This window comes from Protopterus annectens, chromosome 4.part0, assembly GCF_019279795.1.
Source record: "Protopterus annectens isolate FY-2018-M chromosome 4.part0, PAN1.0, whole genome shotgun sequence".
In the NCBI taxonomy this organism is placed as follows: Eukaryota; Metazoa; Chordata; order Ceratodontiformes; family Protopteridae; genus Protopterus; species Protopterus annectens.
This window is the reverse complement of record NC_056733.1, coordinates 1,222,587,286-1,222,611,854: the sequence shown is the minus strand read 5'-3', so window position 1 is coordinate 1,222,611,854 and position 24,569 is coordinate 1,222,587,286.

Below are 24,569 nucleotides of genomic sequence, written 5' to 3'. Positions count from 1 at the left end.
AGCCTCTGCAAGTCTTGAACCCAAGATCCTATACACCTATGAACCTAATTTACCACTAAGCCATGACAGATACAAATAAAGCTGCTGTTTTCAGAAACATATCATCCAGCCCAGTCATGCAACAGTACAGAGAATCTATGCCAACATCTAAATGTATGTGTGTATATAAATATATTAATATCTAAACAGATACAACATATCTATATATGTATATATATATATATATATATATATATATATATATATATATATGTGTGTGTGTGTATATTTAGAAATATATGTGTATATATAAATATATACATATATATAAATATATATGAACATATATACATGCAAATGCCTACATCGAGACATATATATGTCTACACCTATATGTGTACATATACACAGGAAGGTACGTATATGTAAGCAGATATATAGCTATGTAGGTATATATGGACATAGTCATACATATGTAAGCTGATATATATATCTGCATAGGTATATGTGGCCATACATCTGTAGATAGCAATGGTAGATTAACAAAAACAAAAATGTCCACATGCACTGTTAATGGGATTGAGAGGTCCCAAATAATATACATCTTGTACGAATAGGCATCGCCCCTACAGCCAAACATGTCCACCCTGCAATACACTGCCAAGTGTTGCAGATCCCATAACCAGGACCTGACATGACAAGGGCACAAGATGTTAACAGTACTACATCCCACCTGTATGATGTCAGGTTGGTATTGGTAACATACCATGCAGTACAGTCTGGCTCCCATAGGAAATGTAAAATGTGGAAGCTATCAACATCCCCTGGATACATATACACAGACACATATATGCAGATACAGATATACATATATATATATATATATATATATATATATATATATATATATTTACATATATATAGATATACATGTGACTACACATACACACACAGAGATATGTACAGTAAGATACATACGTAGAAGGTGCACAAAATATGGAATGGCCACTATGCCTACAGTTCACACCTGAACAACTGGACACTGTATGGGCCACCCATACAAATGACAATCATTGCCTGCAATATATACCCACAGAGAGGTCATAGGAAATAACACCACACACAGGTTTACAGGAATGGAAAACCTTTATTTGTGTACTATTACAGTTCTATATACTATTGCTACTGTAATTGGGATTGTCTTTACAGATGTGTGTGTGGGAGGTCATATCTTCTTTTCACATGTGTGCCATTGGCTACTGACAGACATCCTAAAGACATCATAGTAAAGTAACGCTGCTAGCAAATACTGCCCCTGTCATCTGCAGCAGAGATATTGGCCAATATGCGTGGACATTCTGACACACTCTGTACAGTCCAGAAGTATACATAGAACCCCTTAGTGGAAAACATGTGTACCATGCCTGACAATATAGATGTTACTAGCCATGTAGATGGGTATAACACATAACAGCTGGTATACATATGCCACCATAGGTTATGCATTCACACACACCTGTCTGGCCTGACACATAATAACCACTGGTACAGGGGTGCCATGGCCACATACTACCCAATAGATATTGACATACATCTGTACAGCATCCCACTGCTCTGTCTGACATACATGACTGTTAAGGGAGGCCTGACAGCAGTACATCTGGCAAGTATCTGCACATGACATCTCACTGGGTTAGTACATTAAGCTGCTAGGCATGTAACAATGCACTGTGCATGCTACAGGCAGACTGGCTCAACGCTGGCCTACATCTCCTATGGGGGGAATGCACATGTACCTGCATAAATAGCAGGCTGTACAGGCATGTCACAGCACAGGGTAAGATACACCTGTGTGAAAGTGCATAACCACAACTGATGAGAACACAGCCACATATGGCAAGCTAGCATGATATTACAGTATATGGACTATCTGTTCAACACCATCATCATATGTGCCACTCACACACTAACCCTACATATACTGGGCCACTACACAATTTGGTCTGATGGCTGACTGTGGTATGGGATGTGTGTGTATGGCCATACAAACATGCAAGCCAATACGGTAACATACAGTGGAGCAGCATATAACATCAGATAGAATGGGACATGGGACGATGACAACTACCAGTCTGTACACAGGCCAAAGTACATATTAACAATACACACACTGTTGACATTCACCTTAACTACACAGACCTCAGTACTCTACAAACAACCACAGTATGTCCAGGTTATGTCATCAAATATAACCCCTACTGTACATAACATGTGTAGCAGTTTGATATCTCACTGGCTTGTTATCAGATATAATGACACTAATTATGGTGTACAGCACATATGCACCTCTTCATGCACGACATATGTACAAAGGTTGACAGAGTTGTGGCTGGAAGCACATACACAGGGCCTATATTGACAAGTTGCTGTGGTAACCTCATACATTTACTGTTGTAAGAGGGTTTGTTGAAACATATGTCCTATGAGGGATACAAAGTCAGTAACTGTCATGGCTTTCATGATCTACAGACTGCGATCCTCACACTACCTTCTGCAGTCCACAGATAGATGCTTCATGGGTAACACATGAAACCAAAAGCACAACACACTGCCCAGTCTGCAGATGACCCTGCAGATGGGGATTCCTCATAAACATGGAACTAACATGACAGGTATTGAGACATGTAGGACAGCCATATTCACACACACACTGTTAAACCAGCTTTACTCCAAATGTAGTATAGCAGCACTTACAGTCTGTAGTCAGGTCAGGCACATCCCTGTCCTGTATGTTGCCCTGTTTCCACAGTGTATGTTGTTAGAGGTAAATCCCCAATCCATCTGAGATGCTGTTTGCCAAACAACAGATTGAGTTCCTGCTCACAGTGAATGAAAAGGGCCAACACCATCATGATGTTCCTAGATATTGGAGTATGTTTCCATGCAATTGGCTATGAGAATGTTACCACAGTTGTTCCACATGCAGTCAGCTAGGGGAGGGTTGCAATTCATGCAGAGGCCATCAGCTGATCATGAGCATCACTTAAAACACAGATGCTGCTGCCTAAGAAAATCAGATGTAGGTCTCCACATCCACCAGAGAGGGAGTGGGAGAGGCAAAGACAAGTCAGGGAGGGGTGAAAGAGTAAAACCTAAACATTTGTGCATCACACAACTACCAGCATAGCGTATCAAATCCCTGACACCTATGTAGTGCTATCATAGTTTTATGCAGTTATTGGATGCACCACATGGGTTACCTGTGGGGGAGCCCTCAGAACATATATGTGATGGTGAGTGACATCTGCAACAGGGATATGGTAGCTATACAGTAGGTGACATGCACGTGCCTGTCCACATGAATAGGTGCCAGCGTCAACACAGCCAAACTCTCACAAGGATGCATACACATTGACACACTTGGCAGGGCCAGGATTACAACTCATCAGTAGTGGGATTGCAACAACACATCACTGTGCAGGGTGCCATGCCCTCTGTAGCCCACTGCTATCACTCTATAGTTACTATCAGTGGCCAATATGCAGTGCACTACCCACATATTGGATGTTGCCTAGGCATGTGTGTGTGTGTTTATGAGTCATGGGTTGAGAGTGTGCTCTGGGTAATATTGGGGTTGCCTGGCCTTGATGTCACATTTATGGGTATGGCTTTACACCCCAGCTTCTCAGCTATTTCACATATGTTATCCCTGTACAGTGGACATTGTGAAATATTGTAGGGCCACCATATAAGAAATATGCAAAATCTGCTCCTCATTGGCCACAGGTGTCACACCATCTCCACACAGGATACGAGTCACAAACACACACACACACACACACACACACACACACACACACACACACACACACACACACACACACATATCTGTCATGTCCGGGAGTATAACCCCTACCTAACTAGTTTATTACACTACGCAGTTATAGTACACACCATGGAGGTCACTGGAGTACTCCTTCCCCAAAGGTGTATATCACATTAGATGACATCAGCAGACTTGCCAAAGTAGGACATTCGAATTGCAGTTAGTGTGACTAGCCTAAAATGCATTGCTTCCTACACAGACAGTGGCACACACACACAACATCCACAACTGGCATATGTTGATATAGAACCCCTAACAGAGATCTATATCATATTACAGCATAGAACTGTTACAGAATGCACCACCAAGATTACCGGAGATTTCCTTCCCCAAAGGTGTATTTCACAATGAATGACATCAGCAGGATTGCCAAAGTAGGCCATTTGAAATGTACTGAGTGTGACTAGCCTATAATACATTGATCCATACACAGACATTGAAACACACACAAAACATCCAGAACTGCCATGGGCTGGGATGGAACCCTACCACAGTTCTAAATCACACTGCAGCATTACGGAGTTATGGTACACACTACCAAGATTACTCAGTTACAACCTTCCCAGATGTGTATTTCTAGGTGGATGACATCAGCAGCCTTGCCAAAGTTGAGTATATGAATTGAAGGCAGTGTGAGTACCCTATAAAAACATTGCTCTCTACACATACATACACACACTTGCCATGTCTGGGACCTACCTACTTTAGACACTAGAGCAGTACACAGTTACAGGACATGCCATGGATATTAGTGAGCTACACTCTTCCCAGAGGTGTATTTCTAGGTGGATGACATCAGCAGCCTTGCCAAAGTTGAGTATATGAATTGTAGGCAGTGTGAGTACCCTAAAAAGCATAGCTCTTTATTCAAACACACAAACTTGCCATGTTTGGGATTAGAGCACCTACCTGACTACTTTATCACACTACAGCAGCATGCCGTCACATGATGCACTATGGAGATTACTGGGGTACAACTTTCGCAGAGGTGTATTTCTAGGTGGATGACATCAGCATCCTTGCAAAAGTTGAGTATATGAATTGTAGGCAGTGTGAATACCCTAAAAAACACTGCTCTCTACACAGACAGACACACTTGCCATGTCTGGGATTAGAACACCTACCTACACAGACAGACACACTTGCCATGTCTGCGATTAGAACACCTACCTAACTACTTCATCATACTATAGCAGTTACAGGATACACTACAGAGATTACTGGGCTACCACCTTCCCAGAGGTGTATTTCTAGGTTGATGACATCAGCAGCCTTGCCAAAGTTTAGTATATGAACTGTAGGCAGTGTGAGTACCCTAAAAAGCATTGTTTTCTGCACAGACAGACAAACTTGCCATATCTGGGATTAGAACACCTATGTAACTATTTTATCATGCGGTAGCAATATGCAGTTACAGGACACACTACAGAGATTACTGAGCTATACTTTTCTCAGAGGTGTATTTCTAGGTGGATGACATCAGCAGTCTTGCCAAAGTTGAGCATTTGGATTGTTGGGAGTGTGACTACCCTAAAAAGCATTGTTCTCTACACAGTCAGACATGCACACAGACACACAGTTGTCAAGTCTGGGATTAAAACTCCTAGTTAACTAGTTTATCACACCACAGCAGTACACAGTTATGGAACACGCCACAGAGATTACTGGGCTACACTTTTCCCAAAGGTGTATTTCACATTGGATGACCTCAGCAGGCTTGTCATAGTAGGGGTATGGGGAGGGCAGTGTGTGTGCATGGGCCATAACCCATTCATCTCGGGGTTGACACGCCACATGCGGGCACACACAGGGTCATATTTCACAGGTACATGTACACAGCTGCTAGATGACTACTTCCTTGTACAGTCATGTTGCACAGCTGGCACGTGCATCATGTAGTCTGTAATGCTGACAGATACTGGTGGCTAGTATCTACAGTGAGTGACATCTGCACTTCATGTGTTTGGGGCCCTTTGGCTGTGTGCTGGGAGGGACAGGCCTAGATGGCTCCTTGTCACAGTCACAGTCTTCCACACATCTATGTCCATCTACCTTTGGCTTATTATAGTGTGTTGTCCTTACATATATGTCTGTATTCCTATCCACTGTGTGTGTAAGGCATGAGTGGTGCATACTGAAGAGTGTCTGCACTAACAACTGCAACTGCCAGATATGTCTGGCCCACTGGTGTTTGCAGATATGGCCTTCATGTGTTTAAGTGTGTGAGCATGACCAGTATGGCCTTCTGTATTGCATGGGTGGATCAAGTCCAGGTAGTTTGTGCTGCTGTGCTGACTTTTGTGTTGTACACTGACAGGTAGCATGCTGTCTCTGCAGGGTATCCATCGAACATTTGGCATTGACTGTTACTACATTTCTGCATAGTGGGGGGCACAGCTGACTATTTCTACATTTCTACACAGATTTGGGGGGGGCAAACCTGACTGTTATTATATTTCTATGTAGGATGGGGGGCAGACCTGACTATTTCTACATTTCTACACAGGATTGGGGGGGCACACCTGACTGTTACTATATTTCTGCTTAGGAAGGGGGGCACACCTGACTATTTCTACATTTCTACACAGGATTGGGAGGCACACCTGACTGTTACTATATTTCTACGTAGGATGGGGGGCATACCTGACTATTTCTACATTTCTGCACAGGATTGTGGGGGGCACACCTGACTGTGACTACATTTCTTCATAGGATGGGGGGGCACACCTGACACTTGTACACATTTGCTAGGACTGTACTGGTATGTTGGGTACTCCAATTCAGTCTGCATTCTTACTTATCATGCTGGCTAGAGGCATACCAGTTTACTACAGATCATAGCTTTTAATTACCTACATATTAGTTTCTGACTTCCTACCCTTCAGAACTGACATCACACTGCCTGACCTGCTGTAGTCTGTGTAGGCCTGGGGGGAGTTTACCCATAGGCCTCATTCAGAGGCCATAGCACAGCCTTTGTTTGTGTTTGTCTACACTTGTCCTGCTGGCTGTGACTGTTGTTGGGTATGTGACACCCCCCTCCCCGACTGCCATGAGTGAGTCACTTACCTTGTGGGTGTCCCACTACTGAGGGTGGTGCTGCAGGGCTGCCTATGTTGGATGCACATAGTACACTCCCTACACATGGTTAGGCACAGGTAGTGCAATGTTTGGCATCCCTTTTACTGTATGTGAGCGTCGGACAGAAGTGTTATTCCCTGGTCCTTCCTGTTTCAGTGTATGTGCTATGCATTGCCTCTTTGTAAAGGCCAGGGCATACTGGGCATGCCTCCTTCTGTCTACTGGAGAAGGCTCAGGTTGTTCCTCCTCTGAGTCACTCTGTGCCTGTGCAGACCTTGGCAATGGTGGGGGGCTGTGTGGCCCTGCCCCATGCTGTTCCTGCTTTAGCTGTTTCAGCAGGATCATATTGTGTAGCATGGCACATACAAGGACGATTTGGGTACATGTAGCTGGTGAGTACTGCAAGGCATCACCAGATGTGTCCAGGCACTGGAACCATGACTTGAGCATCTCACACATGCTCTACTATAATTCTGGTCTGTGCTTGTGCCTCTTTATGGAGATCATGTTCGGGTGTGTGTGCATCTCTAATGGGTGCCATCAGCCATGGCTCCACTGCATATTCAGCATCCCCAACTAGGTGACCATGAGGGATGTCCCCACTGGCAAATCTCTGGTACAGCTGCTTCAGATGCCAGATGTGGGAATCGTGATAGCTTCCAGGGCAGCCAGCACACACATTCATTATTATGCCCTGGGTATCGCCCATGACTTGACAGTTGATTGAGGGGAAGCCCTTGTGGTTGATATAGACCTACCCCACTCACCGGGTGGTGCTTTGATGAATATGTGCGTGCAGTCTATAGCACCCGCTACCTCAGGGTATTCTGCTATTTGGTGGAACAGTTGCATATTGCTGGCCAATGCCTCATGGGTGTTGGGGAAATATATGTGCTCACCAACATGTGCTGACATGGCATCCAGGAACTGACGGAGTACCCTGGATGCTGATGCCTGTGAAATCCCCATCATATCCCCAGTTGGTCTTTGGAAGGTATCTGTAGCTAGTATTCTTAGGCTTACCCATACCTTGGCATCCACTGGAATGGGTTCCCCTCTATTAGTTCTGTGTGTCAGGAGTGGCTGGCACAGCTCAACAATTTGCTGTAGGAAGTTCCTGTCCACTCTATAGCACTCTACTATCTCCAGCTCATGTAGCCCCTAGTAGGTTATCCTGGGTCTGTACACTCTTCTCCATCTCCTCACTGTGGGTTGGTCTACAGCATTCCCATCCTCACCACCCTCAGCCTCTTCCACAAGTTGTATGATAGATATTGCAGTCCCTATCATTTTGCTTCTGTGAGTATTAAAAGTTCCCTGCTTGTTTACACCGGTGGTGTAGAGTGTGGGAAAAACCAGAGGGGAAGGTGCTTGCTTAGTTTATAGTAGTGTTCTGGGCTGGGCTGGTCTGCTGCCTGTGTAATTGGCTGATTCTGATACATTTCACCTGCCAGCTAAGCTAGTTCTCCTTGATTACCTTCCTACTGCTGTTTTCTCTTCCCATTGCCTTCCTTTTTAAGCCCATGTGTGTGGCACACAAAGTGCTCAAATGTGCACACTGCTGCTATTTCCTGATTTAACTTCTTTTTTCTTCCTGTAAAACCTGGTGTGCGGTGTAAACACCCACTTAGGCTTTGTAAAGAGTGATAGTCAGGTTTAGACACACCGGAGCAAACCCGAGCCACAGGGCTCCAATCCACTTACAGTATGCCTGACACCCCCCATGATGTCACCTAACTCCTAGGATTGCACCAAGCTATTCCTGCTCTTACCCTGTTGGGACCTGACTCACATGCTGGGGAAAACTGGGATTCACTATCATTCCCCTCATTTACATAGGTTGCATAGTTACATGTCTCACACTGAGCCTCCCCCCTTAGCAACCAGTACTCACTGGCCATGTTGTCTTCTGCCTGCCATTGACTTGCATGGCAGAATAATGATTTTAGTTAGAATGCTTAATTTAGGTTTATTTTGTTACCCCCCCTGATCCCGTTTGTTTGCCGCTGCCCTACACTTAAACAGTCGAGATCGGCTAAAAAAAAATAAAAGTTGATTTTTTTATTTTTTTGTTTTGTTTGCAATGCCAATGGCCTTATACTTGGCTATTGGCATGCCTACTACATGATATGCAGCCTTTATTTGGATCTGTCATAGCTCCATTTTGGATTTTGCAGAAATGTACTTGGTTACTCACTGAGTACATTTCTGCAGATAGCACTAGCCTTGCATGAACTTTTGCAAGCCTCCTGTATTGCAAAATCATCTAATTTGCCTGGATTTCACCTGAAAATGGGGTGATTTGCATACCAGGGCTTAGTCCGTGCAAGATTAGTACAGGAGCACTCGTGCACACCCCCTGCAGGCTGTTTCTGGATCGCACAGCAGACATATTGCCTGCTTGAGCTCCTGTATCAATCTTGCACTCCATGCAAGCTTTTGAGAATCCAAGGGATAGTTTTTTTATCACATTTAAATATCAATATTTAAGTGAATGATTACTTCAACTGTCAAAAGTAAAATAGTAGCTTATATTGCTCTTTGCATATGCTGCTTAAGTAAGTGTTTATATTCGTAAAACCACTGATAAATTTTGTGAACAAATACTAGAATAAGGGCCGGATTCATGAAGGCTTGTACGGAGTCTAAGAGTAGTGTAAGACTCAAGACAGCCAATATGCCTGACGAGCGATCCAGGAACAGCCGACAGGGGCGTGCATGAGAGCTCCTAAAATGACTCTTGCACGGACAGTGTTAGGTTATGCAAATTACCTCATTTGCTGCTGAAAGCAATGCAAATGAGGTAAATTTGTGATCCAGGAAACACTAACCTGTCCGAGTAAGAGTAGTGTTATTTGTAGAAATGTACTCGGTTGGTAACTGAGTACCGCTCTGCAAATAGCAAAATGGAGCAATGAGAGCTCCAAATAAAGGATGCATCCAGTTGAGGAAGCATGCCAATGGCCAAATATAAGGCCATTGGCATTTATATGTGTTGCAAAATAATAAAAAATTAATTTATTTTTTCCACAATCTCCAATGTTTAAGCATAGCGCAGCATCGCGCAAACATGCTGCGCTCTAAAAAAATATAAAAATAAAAGCCAAAAACAGGCATTTTATTAAAAATATCCATCTGCCATGCAAGTGAATGGCAGGCTGAAGATAACATGGCTACTGAGTAGTGGTTGCTAAGGGGGGAAGCTCAGTGTGAGAGATGTAACCAAGCATTAGTAGGCAATTTTATGCAAATGAGTATAAGGATAGTGAATGCCAATTTTCCCTGCCATGTGAACCATGTCCCTAGAGTGTAAGAGCAGGAGTAGGGGAGTAGCAGAGTAGTAGAAAGGTGACATCATGAGGGGGTATGTATCAAAGACGGTAAGCTTATTGGAGCAGAGTGGCATGTGTTTGCTGTGAGTTACACAGGACTGGAAGAGGCATGTCTACAGTTGTCTGAACTGAAACCAAGAAACCAAAGGTGTATGCTGTGGCTACCCCCAAAGTTTCCTGCAAAGATGCTCACACTGTGTGCATGCCTGTACACCCGTCTAAGACTGTGTGCACGTGTGTGTGCCCGTGTAAGCCTGTGTAAGGCTGTGTGCATGGATCTGCACCCGCCTAAGCCTGTATAAGGCTGTGTGCGTGCGTGTGCGCTCGTGTGCGTGTGTTTGCATTTGTTTGTGTGACACTGCCCCCTGTGGAAACAGAAAGGGATCTGCCAGGTGAAATCAATCAGAATCAGCCAATTACACAGGCAGTACACTAGCCCAGCCCAGGCCAGCACTTAAAACTCTGCAAACAACATTCCCCTATGTTTTACTCAGAAACACTGCAACACTGCAGTATACAAAGAGAAGTGAAAACTTAAAAAGCTTAACTGAGACAAAAAATGTTAGTGGCTGCTATTGCTATTATAAGTCAACATGTGCAAGATGCTGAGGGTGGTGCCATTGTGGATGTTGCTGAGCAACCCACAGTGAGAAGACGGAGAAGAGTGTACAGACCCAGGGTAACCTACCAGGGGCTACATGAGCTGGAGATAGTGGAGCACTATAGAGTGGACAGAGAGCTCCTGCAGCAAATTGTTGAGCTGTGCAGGCCACGCCTCACACATAGAACCAACAGAGGGGAACCCATCCTAGTGGAAACCAAGGTATCTGTTGGACTAAGAATACTAGCAACAGGTACCTTCCAGAGACCAACTGGTGATATGAAGGGGATTTCACAGGCATCAGCATCCAGGGTACTGCACCAGTTCCTGAATGCCATGTCAGCACATGTCGGTGATCATGTATATTTCCCCAGTTCCCATGAGGTATTGGCCAACAATATGCGTCTCTTCCAGCAAATAGCAGAATACCCTGAGGTAGTGGGTGCAATTGACTGCACACACATACACATCAAAGCACCAGCTGGTGAGTGGGGTAGGGCCTACATCAACCGCAAGGGCTTCCACTCCATCAACTGCCAGGTTATGTGCGATGCCCAGGGCATAATACTGAATATGTGTCCTGGCTGCCCTGGAAGCTACCACGATTCCCATATCTGGCATGTGATGCAGCTGTACCAGACATTTGCCAATGGGGACATCCCTGAAGGTCACCTAGTGGGGGATGCTGGAAATGCACTGGAGCCGTGGCTGATGATACCCATCAGAAATGCACACACACCTGAACAAGAACTCAATAATGAGGCACACGCACAAACATGAAATGTAATTGAGCATGTTTGGGATGCTCAAGTCACGGTTCCGGTGCCTGGACACATCCGGTGGAGCCTTGCAGTACTTACCAACTACATATACCCAAATTGTCATGGTATGTGCCATGCTACACAATATTATCCTGACAAAACAGCTGCAGCAGGAACAGCATGGGGCAGGGCCAAACAGCCACCCACCATTGCCAAGGCCTGCACAGGAACAGCATGACTCGAAGGAGGAACAACCTGAGCTTGCCCCAGTAGGCAGAAGGAGGCATGCCCAGTATGCCTTAGCCTTGGCAAAGAGGCAATGCATAGCACATACACTGGCTCAGTAGGAACCCTGAAAATGATACCTCTCTCTGACTTGCACATAAAATAAAAGGGATGCCTAACTTGACACTACCTGTTTTCAAACATGTATATGGAGTGTAGTATGTGCATCCGACATAGCAGCCCTGCAGCACCACCGGAGGCATGATTGCCATGTATTAAGCAATATAAAGCAGTGCTAAGCAGCATTTACCAATATTTAGTATATGTAAACAAAATTGCCCGTGCTAACTAGCGCAATGTTGGGCAACATTGATCAATGTTGGGCAAGGTCTGGCAAAGTCGTGCAAAGTTGAGCAAAATCAGGTAAACATGCTCATATTTGCTTTACTGTTCCTTAAGCAGTCTGGTCTGCCCAGCATGAAAATAAAAAGCATTGATAGGGCTTGAACCCAGGATACTGGGCACTACAGTCACAGTACTGAACCACTAAGCCATGATAGCATTTCAGTGGCACAGACACAGCATGACAATTGTACAGTAATGCAAACACAAAGAAATGCTGTATCATGTCCCTAAAGAGGCATATGGGTAACCTCCCCCACAGGCCTATGCAGACAAAGAACATCAGGCCAGGTGATGTGATGTGGGTTGTGTAAGCTATGAAGACGCAATCTAACATACATGACATTGGACACTAGGATCTGTAGCACAATAGTATGCCTCAAGCCAGTACGATAGGCAACAGTACAGACTGAAATGGTGTACTGTACATAGCAATGCAGGCATAGCAAATGTGTATAAGTGTCAGGTGAAACCCTCATCCTATGTACACCCACAGTGACAATCAAGTGTGCCCCTGGGTAGAAATGTACAAAGAATAGCTGTCCCCCCTGTATGTAGAAATGTTGATAAGTCTATGCAAAGTGTCTCATGGAAGCCCTGCAGGCACAGCATGATCCCTGTTGATCTATGACACAAAGGTGAGCCCTGCTGTAAAGATACAACTTGACTTTCCATACACATATAGTATAAATGTCTATACTGGGCGTGCTCACACACTCCAACAAATGTAGTGGATTTCATTCAGCATCACACTGAAAGGTCATACTGGGCATGCTCACACACGTAAAAAATGAAGCAAATGTCAGGAAATAACATACTGAAAGGTCATACTGGGCATGCTCACACACTTATGCCAAATATGGAGGTGATAATAAGGGATCTATGGACAAATGTGGATCAACATCTCTACTTCCAGAAACACATTCACAAAGTTGTCAGAAAATCATGCTATCAGTTCACATAAACTGCCAAGGTCTGTGCATCTAGGTCAAAGGAGGTTCCCAGTACTCATCAGTCATCAGACCCATCAGAGAGTACCACAACACACTTGCGATGAATCAGACTAGGCATGTTCAGCAGCCAGAAAGACTACTGAAGTACCCTAACAAGAGGATTACTGGCCTCAAACAGTTGCCCCATGCAACAAGACTGAATGTAACCCAATCTGTACTCTGTTGCATACTGTCTACTCAGGAGTTCTCTGCCCAACAGACAGGTCCATGTCATGGCTACACTCAGATCTGAACTGAGTTACAGCTAAATGGCACTAAATATACAGACCCAACTGATATTGCCAACATCCTAGCAGATAGGATCAATTTTAACTGTACCCCTCTCTCACCCATGAAAGAGCACATCTCTGTAATGGAAGACTGCAAAGTTGCTGTCATCATGGCTGCACAGATAAAAAGCACTGTCCAAAGCCAGTATCACAGCAGCCATGGGACCAGATAACTTCACAGGCTGTTCCACATAAACCACAGAATGAACAGGCACCACACTGATGTACCATCTGCAGTCATAGCCTCACCTCATGCTTTGTGCCTGTTGAATGTTGCACCATGATGGTTATCCCACTACACAAGGGTGGAGACACCATGGACCCCAGGAACTAGCGCTCCATTAGCCTGATGAGCACGCTCTACAAGGCCATGGAATGTATCATCATACAACATATAATCAATTACATTTGTAATCCCCAAACCCTGGACCAAAACCATGTCACCTAAACCTTACCGATGACATTGAAGCAGTCAACAGAACCGTCGACAAGGGTAAGGTGGTTCGCACAGCTGATGTTGATCCTGCCATGGCTTAAAACACTACCCCACACTCTGGAAATATAGATAAACCCACTAAACTAGGTATAAATTGCTATGTCACAAGATGGGTTGCCAACAGGCTTACTGACAAAACACACACACTGTGAAAGTAGCAGACTCCAAGTATGACTTTGTACCAGTGATGAGTGCAGTAACACAAGGTCCAGTCCTGTGTCTTGCCCTGTTTAGTATCTACTTCCCTGAAGTAAACTTTAACATGGAAGGTCTGTGGCTACAGAAGTTACCACAGGACTGCAAAGTAGGAGCCATAATTGTAAACACTAAAGATGTGGCTATCCTACAAAAGGGCCTCACTGAGACAGATGGCTGTTGTCAAAGCCATGGGCTCTAGCTCAATGCCAAAAGGTGCATTGTCATCCCTTTTGTCAAAACCTCTGTAGCCAAGAACTACAACATAGGTGGTAGTATACTTAACACTGAAAGTGTGACAAGAGACCTTGGGTCACAGGTGTACACTGTACACAAGTGTGATAATCACATCCCCACAGTAGTCAGGAAACCCTGCTATGTGGTACACCTCATCACAAAATGTGTCTCATGCAGACTAGAAGAGGACATTGTTCCCTACTACTCATCACTCACTAGAACTATAAAAGAGTACAACATCATTGTTGCTATGTACCTCACAAGACAACTACAACTGGAAAGCCTGCAGCAATACCTCACAAAGAGCATTAGCAGCCAGAAATACATGCCATACACAGACCATCTCAAAATGCTCCATCTGTAATTCCTTGCATATCGCCTACTCAGATGTGTTCACTGCCTAACATATAAAGCTATGTCAAATGCAGAGCTGTTGGACATGATCCACATAAAACACTCACAATCCCTCTGACCTTCATACCCAAAACCACGAGTGAAATACAAAAGGAAGGGGTGTATCCATTTACCTTATGGATACCCACACCTTCAGGTCAGTGGCACAGCATGAGGCCTTGGAGACCATGCAAGTGCAACAAACATTGGGCTAAGCTGCTCATCAGATTGTAGCCTGCTACAGATCACCTGCTTTGTCACATGTACCTCACTCAGTATTCCTGAGAATAGTGGAAAATATAGAGGTCCTATCAAACACCATCATATGAAGTGATTACAACTACCCAAACATTGAGTGGGAGAATTACTTGTGTACAACGTCCTTTGCCCAATGTTTCCTAGAGTTTAAAAGCTCTAACACCCTGGAACAGCTGGTCACCATGCCCACTAGAGGTGACACCATACTGGACATGATGATCACCAACATGGGGTACCAGTGTTCCACAACAGAGATAATGCACTTGCTGGTAATATCAGATCATAAAGTAATCACAATGGACATCCACATCCCGCTCCCCCACCCAGTCAATGAAACCACCATGAAGACATTTTCAAAAACAAACTGCACATGTCCCAAGACAAAAGTGGAAAATTCCAAAGACCTCTTGCTGTAGGATAATGGTATACAATCAGCGAAATCAGTTACAAGTGAATCCTATGAGCATCTACAGGGATGCATGGATCGAGACATCACAAATAAAACCAAGATGCACTCCTCCAAAAATAAGAAAACAATCTGGTGGTTGTTGCCCATAAATAAGCTAGACAACAGAAGGAGGAAACTAACACCTGATAGAGCCAACTTCAGTAAAGGAAAGGCATCACTGATCATTATTAGGAAGAAGCAATGATCACTCATAAAATAATTCAAGGACACTTTCAAAAGACAAATTGCCAAGGACTGTAAGAATGACAACCACAAAGCCTGCAGTAGCTATACCAGACATGTAGGTGTCAACTTCCAAATATGCTGTCAGCTACTGACAAATGGCAAGGAATACACTGAACCAACTTTCATTGCTCACATCCTGGGGGACAAGTTCAGTGCAAACTCCCCCTCCTCACCCCCAAAAGGGCCTGCGTCCATCACAGAATGATGCAGAGCCCCAGACGTCATGGACATGTAGGTAAAGACAGCCCTCTCCAAAGCCAAGAACACAGCATCAGTGGGACTGGATGGTGTCCCAGGCTGCGTCTTACAGTAGGCCTGAAAGGAACTACACCCTCACCTACATTCACTGCCCAGACTCAACCGTACCACAGGGTATGTACCCAAAGAATGGCATACACTAACAGTCATCCAGCCTCACAAAGGGGGTGCCACAACAGAACCTGGAAACCATTGCCCTATATGTCTACTCAGCCAGGTGTACAAAGCTATTGAACAAATTGTCATGGAACCCATAAACAGTGACATCGGGTACCTCCAGACACTGGACTCTACACAACCCTGCCTTGACAAAAAGGCCGATCCTGCCTCCTAAACATAGTTGACTTACTACAAACAGTTACCAAGGACATAGACGGAGGTGAAAGTAGTCCACACAGGCCACCTGGACCTCACTAAGGACTTTGTACACCATTCCCCACTCTGTCATCATGGACACGCTTACCAGCCTGAACATCAACAGCTATGTCACAGGATGTGTGGCCAAGTGGCTCACAGATCAAACACACATGTTCAGAGTTTCGGGTGCCATGTCTGACTCTAAGACAGTCACAAATGGCATCCCACAGGTCTTGGCCCTGGGACCCCACCTGTTCAGTACACACCACTCAGAGGTACAGGCAAGCACGGGAGGAGTATGGCTGAACAGGTTTGCATATGACTACTAACTGTGGTCCATAATCGACTCTATGGCTGACACACACATCCTCCAGAAGGGGCTTACAGAGACAGATACCTGGTGTCAAAGCAATGACCCAAGAAGAATAGCAAAGAATGCATAGTCATCCCCTTTGGCTAAGACAAAGTGCAAACAAATTACCACATAGGTGGTACTCCAGTATGTATGGAGAAAGTCATGAAGGCCCTGGGGACACAGTTAGATAGTACACTCTTCTTTGATGATCACATGGGCAAAGTGTTTAGACATTTTTTCCATGTAGCCCACCCAATGTCACCTAATGTAACTCACTTTGTCTAGTCTGATGATGTCACCATCCTACAAATATACCTGTGGAAAGTAGAACTCCCAGTAATGTGTATAGTGTGTTGTATAAATACGTACTCCCGAAGTATCATAAACCAGCCCGGTAGCGGTTTGAATCCTGCATTTGACAAGTGTGTGTGGGTGTGTCTGTGTGTGATCTCCTTGGAGTGGAACAACCTTTCTGGAGAGTACTCAAACACCCTAAAAGTTGTAAACTAATCTTTGTCAGGTATGATGATGTCACCATCCTACAAATATACCTGTGGAAAAAAGAATGCACCGTAATGTGTATAGTGCATCATGTAAATGTGTACTTTTGCAGTGTCATAAACCAGTTAGGTAGGGGTTTGAATCCTGCACTTGACAAGTGTGTGTTTGTTTGTGTGCGATCTCCTTGGAGAGGTGCAACCTTTTTGGAAAGTACTCAAACACCTTAAAAGTGGTATACTAATCTTTGTCAGGTCTGATGATGTCACCATCCTACAAATATACCTGTGGAAAAGAGACCTCACAGTAATGTGTGTAGCGTGTCATGTAACTGCGTACTCCTGTAGTATCATACACCAGTTAGGTAGGGGTTTGAATCCTGCACTTGATGATTGTGAGTAATAACCTTGGAGAGGTGAAACTTTTTGTAGAGTATTAGAACACCTTACAAGTGGTATTCTTATCTTTGTCAAGTCTGATGATGTCACCATCTTACAAATAAACCTGTGGAAAAGTGACATTCCAGTGATGTGTATAGCACGCCATGTTAATACATACTGCTCTAGTATCATGAAGTAGTTAGGTAGGGGTTAGAAGCCTGCACTCAGTAAGTCTGTGTGCTCTACGTGTGTGGCATTGTTGGTCAATGTGTAGTGGGTTTTGCTTTTACTACTGTATGACATATCAGTATGCATTGCACATGTGAGGTAGCTGTGTGGCAAATACATATATGTACATGTTACCTCAATTATTGCATGTGTGTGAACCCTGCTTTCTCCAAGGACACAGCTGTCATCTTTGCCAGACTGTGCTGCTGCTTCCCAGACCTTAGGTCACATCTGTATGCTTGTGACAATGCCAGACACTCCAGTGATCCCTGGACTAGGACATCCATGTCACACACACACTCGTTACGGTTTCTATTGAATTGTGTGAGTGAGGGTTTATGGCCGAGGTATATGTTAGACCTGTTCTAATGCAGCAAAGTCTGTCAATGATGACTATTCATTATAAGTGTACAACAACCTTTGTGGATATGCACGAAAACCCCTTATTGCTTATGTGATCCACCGGGGTATTTCAAAATACCTTAGGAAATGTGATTATCAAAGGAGAGATGATGTAACACTTGGCTGCATGTACACATCGGTACCTGTTCATCATGTTGGTGGCTACTATCTATGTGTTACTGTGGGGATACTATGTTCCGTAAAGGTGGATGACTATGCTTATTTGGCTAATAGCTTTACAGCATGGGTTTGACAACAGTTATCTGTCTGTATGGTACCCTTGTGGAGGATGTGTGTGTCATCTGGAGAATGCATTATAAGCCACAGTATGCATTACCAAACGTGGACGGACATATCCCTACTGTGATTGCTTGTACCTAAGAGAGCTATATGCCAAACAGGAGTGGTCTCAGTAATGGGTGCAGGTAAATACCACTGGTTATTGGCATAGTATAGTACCTGAAGGATCCAAATGTTTCTGTGGGTCCTACAGCTGTGTGTCAGTCGTGAAGACATCATCTAACGAGTGGTTATGGTCAGGCTGTTGAAGTTATGTATACTACCAGAATGCAGAACAATGACAGATAGTAACAGTATCACCCACAGCATAGTGTCAAACCATGTCATACACACATGTGTAGTCAGGTTCCGAAATGTGTGTAGTACAATACATACTGGCCATCAATAGAAACTATGCAGTGTTACTGTGCAATACAGGGCATGTCACCCTGCCCATGTGTCCACTATGCACGTACATGCAGACAGTGCACCTCCACCATGTTCACAGATGTACACCTGCAAATCTGTGCTACACACATCCCACACATACTGTCCACTCTCTAACACATGCTGCCAATACTACACACATCAGCCAAGTGGCACATGAATGGACAATACACTATTTTAACTAGTACTGGTGTAAACAATACTACAATGACAATCATAGCTTTAATGCATCATGCCTGCTCAGCTACATCTTCAAGCATATCATTACACTCTACTGCTGACAACATGGTAACATTGCTATACTGCTATAAAGTCACCCTGTGCATCAGCACCATGGTAGTCTGTTCCTGCATCGATGTTACAAAAGACAGGAGGTGGCACAGGTTTCATCATATGCACAGGATGTGTTGTTGGTTTGCCAGAGGCCTACAGTGAGCCATCCAATTGACATGTATGTGTGTGTGTGTGTGTGTGTGTGTGTGTGTGTGTGCATGAGGGGCAAGAGTACTGCTATGGGCCAATGGTGATGTAATGTGTGCGGGTATATGTTAGCCCTAGGTGTGTGGTATATGTGTGTGTGTGTGTGTGTGTCTGCATGCACACAGTTCCACCATGTGGCTGCCATATACGGGTATTTGTGGGACAGCCACAGACTGTACATGCCATGCTTTACAGATCACCATCTCTGGCCACTGATATGGTACCTGTGCCTGGCAGGGGTGCTACTGACACTATCAGGTACTAAGCCAGACTGGGTACTATCTCCAGAGGTAGATGGATGTACACTGCACCCAGGTCCCTGCTGGGACTGTCCAAAGCCACGTGCATGTGGTCTTCTAGGATGTTCTAAGGACAGCACACCCCCAACATTACTGGGGCTGGTACTGGCACTACGGGAGTGTCTGTGGTTTGAGGGACGTCCCTGGCAACTGCCAGCTGCTGATGTTGCTGGCATACGTCCATGTTGACGACTCAACCACCCTGCACTGTCCTGACACATGGACATGTCATTGCGGAGGACATCTAATGTCTCTCCCCAACGTCTATCTGTGACCTCAGTGTAATAATGGATGGCACCTGCTAGGCCACAGATATTGTCAATTATGGCGGTATGTGCCCTCTGTGCCCTTAGTCCCTGTCTGGTGTACCATTCCATATGTGCCTGTGCCTCCATGACAGTCTGGAACATGTGTGACGTTGTCAGACCTGTGGCAAGTCTGCCAGTGGCCTGATGAGCAGCAGTGCTCTGATGAGAACCCCTGGACATCTGCCTATGTGGTACCCTTCCAGACATCTGGGTATGGCTGCTGTGTTGGGATGCATGTGCCATGGATACCACACTGTCCTTGCCAATGCTGACTGTATGCTGTCCCTCAGCTAAGGGCATTGGTGATGGATGTATTGGCAGTATTAATTTGTGCATGGATGGGGTGGGCACTTGTGTATTGTCGATTGTTGGCCCAACGACAGACCCTGGCAAACATGCCTGTGCCTCAATACACCTATCATCATCATCACTATTTTGCTCAGTGACATTGGTTTCCCTGCTGCAGTAAACCAGCCCAAAGTCAGCATCTGTGAGATGAAGACAGGAAACACACTTTACGACCTGTACATGATGTTGGCACACATGAACACATGCACACATGCACACATGCACACATGCACACATGCACACATGAACACATGAACACATGCACACATGCACACATGAACACATGCACACATGAACACATGAACACAGGAACACATGAGCACATGAACACATGAACACATGAACACATGCACACATGAACACATGCACCCATGCACACAAATGCACTCCTCACTAAAACAGACACACACACACACACACACACACACACACACACACACACACACACACACACACACACACACACCACCAGCAATCCAGAACATACTCAATAGCGGGTGATGGTGGGGTACAGTATCACAAAGCAAACAGTTATATCACACATGTCTGCATGCAGGATGTGTGTTTCTCAACAGCATGCAGTGTGGGTGTCGACAGCCCTTGCTAATAACAGTATACATGGCTTTGATGAATGAGTGTTGTTGTTCAGTGATCGGCCTCACCCTGGAACGCAATTTGTACATGGACACAACATTGCTGTGCAAGTATTAAAAGCTCTGCAATGTCCTGTGCACCATCACTCACACGTATACATGCCATGGCTGGATGTGTATCTGTGTGTCACATAGATATCCTTTTCTGATTAGAGCATCTGTGTCTTTAGCAGATGATTGTGAACACAGGTTTTGCACATGCATGCTATGTATACACACAGGATGAGTGGTGCATGTATACCTGATGGAATACCATTGCTCAACATAGCCATTGTACAGTGCTTATGGTGAGTGTAGGACATATTATGGACATGCCAGTGCCAGCCATGACATGGCATGCTACAACACAACTGCAACGTTAAACTTCACACATACACAGTGTATGTCATGTGACCTATACACAATAGCATTACAAGACAAATATGTGTCACTTTGTACAAATGGTGATTGCGATGCATAATGTGTATTGGTGCATATGTTTGCACACACACACAACATTGAGGTGCATAGCAGTTAATGCTATGTGTGGTACTGTGGTCACTCTAACTGGATGGTGTGTAGTACCATGAGCCATCATCATGCAGCATCATGTGGTCAAGGCTACTAATGTGTGCCAGACAGGCACATACCATGCTGTACCAGAACTGCCGTTCCATGGCTACATTCACCATTTCACTGACAGTTGTTATATGGGTTTGTATGGTGCCCAATAGGGAGCATTACCTAACATGAATGTGTTATGTGTTGAAGAGTGTCGCACAGCCACATGAGAGGCATCTACCGCTCAGGTATATCATGTGTGCTGTGTGGATGACATTTGGGATACTGGAGTGTGACTTTACAGCGGGTGTCTGAATACGCCATGTGTAGCATGTTAACGTGTACTGTGTATGACAAAGTTGTGTATGTTGTGTGCATGTGTATCAACTGTGCCTATCCAATGTGCACTACAGTGTTGCCACAATTGGGTGGGATGCTCTGTGTATTGTATGTGTTTTAGGCAGCTACCCACGTTACTGGAATGTGCATAGTCTCACAGCAAACATGCACAGCATGCATTATGATTAGGTGTGATACGTGTACATGGCCTATACCTCACCTATGACATGCACATATAATTAGCAATTTCAAACTTAGAGCACACTCACCAGCATGGGCCTGCTGCCTTACTGCCACACCAGAGGGACCTACAAGGATATGATACAGTTTGTCAGTGGCAACAACTGTGGCATTGCTACTGTGTGTTTGCAATGTTACAGTAGTACAACAGTTGACAGTCACAGGCCTACAGATTATATTCCTAATTATTAGTATTGCACAACACTAGGCACCACACCTTCTAACTACACAGTACAGATCTCACATAACCATGCTGTAACAATAGAGGTAACAGTAGTCTACAGCTATGCCATGTTACCTGCACACTCTGAGTCAACTTGCTGTGTGGCTCCGGCCTCCATGATGGTACATGTTAGTTGTTGTTGTTGTTGGCCAGGACCCACCTGGCTCAGGAGCAGCTCCTCCACTCTGGTGAGGGTGGAATGGATGGCTACCCCACCACCTGTGGCAAGCTGTTGTCCACAGATATCAGACACACACTGCCGGACATGTCTAATTAAATCACTGTAGTGATGGCGTACCTGCTCATATGTCCAGTTATGCATGCCTATGTCATTTACCCTACGGACAAGTTCTTGCCAAAGTGCAGTCCACTCATGCTGGTCCTTGCTGGTTCTGGAGAACAGCGGGGCATAGTGCTGCACCAGGCTTGTTGTTATTATTTCCTCTTCTGCCAGGCTATAGCTAGGGTTACAATGATGGGACATGACCCTGGAAGACAATGAAACAATATGTGTGAGCAAGTCATGTGGCACACTTAACATTCTAAAGTACAGATATCAATAAACTGCCATATATAGCAACCTATTGGCTGTCAGAGGATACACACTTTCAATACCACATAGTGCTCATACCACATCTGCCTGGCAGTGCCTGGCACACCCTATATATCAAACCATGTTTTGCACAGCAACAAAGATAAACCAGTATGTAAGACTGTCAACAGTACATAGCACACTGTATGCAAAACAATGCACCACCTTGCCACAGGAGGTATATATCAAGCTAATGCATCAAGAATATTTGTCATTCATTGCAATGATTGTACAGTCCAGTTACAGTATTACCAGTATACCACACTAGTCGTTGATGGCAAACCCCTGCCTAAAAAATGTGCACATTTGTTAATATAGGTGGCATACTGCTGTACTACACTATACATGTTGCTAGATATGTACCTTTATCCTGTAACACACATATGACCGAGGCCATGGTACAGGCATACCCATAAACACATCAGACATACATACCAGATGCAAAGGTATGTCAACACAGATGACCTTTACCTGTGTACAATACAGTGCTGTGTGTCAGTAGTTACGAAAACTTATGCCTGAGGTATGTAGTCTGTGAGGACTACAGGGAACACACATAACAGTGGTTCCAAGAAATGTGGACATGCACCATACCGTGCTGTTTCGGCATACAGCTTCAGGTAGTACTACAGTTCATACAGGAGTTGTATTCGCCAGCAGTAACACTCAATAAGCATACATGTACTGCTTTAGCCTACAATGGGACACCCCAGTCGACACCAAGAGACTACGACAGACCGTATGGTGTACTGCTTTTTCCGCCTAGCAATTGCATACACATCTTTTGCTGGAATCACAGCTAGGACACATAATACCATGACAGAAACAGTTTCCCACTAAGCTATCACACATATACAGAACACTGACACATTCACCAACACATTCACCATCACACTCAGTCAACCTCACATAGCAATCATTGCAACAAGTACATGTGGGTGTGTATCGCTTCATAGGTAGGTAATAGGCTATTGGCCATAGGGCCTATTGAGGTCTAGCCATACACTACCCTGGCCTTTGACACACAGTTAATTACATTTCACTTGGCCCTGACAAGCAGAGCCACAGAGGTGATTCCAGGGGTGTATTTCCTATCTCACATACAATCATCAGGAGGTTTGTTTGCTATTGATAGGTGGTTTGTTCCAGAGTATGGGATGTCTGGGAGATTGGAATCTATCCCTCCAGCATGTGCTGTTTATTGAGGTCACAAGGTTTAGGTCCCCTAGAGCGTGTAGCTGGTAGGGATTGTGTCTGTTTATGTGGAGGATGTCCAACAGCTGTGGGTTTGACATAGCTTAGTATGTTAGGCAGAGGTCACCTCTGGGTAGGCAGTATGTAACACAGTCTAGCTGTGTGTTTGTGAGATGGCCTGCATAGGGCATCTGTTTGAGGCCAGTATTACTCTTTGTGAGGTATGTCTGTGTCATTTCCAGTTGCTTTAGATGTCTTGTGAGGTACATACCACATGGGGCATTGTACTCTATAAGGGGCTTTATGTGCAATGAGTCGAAGGGAACA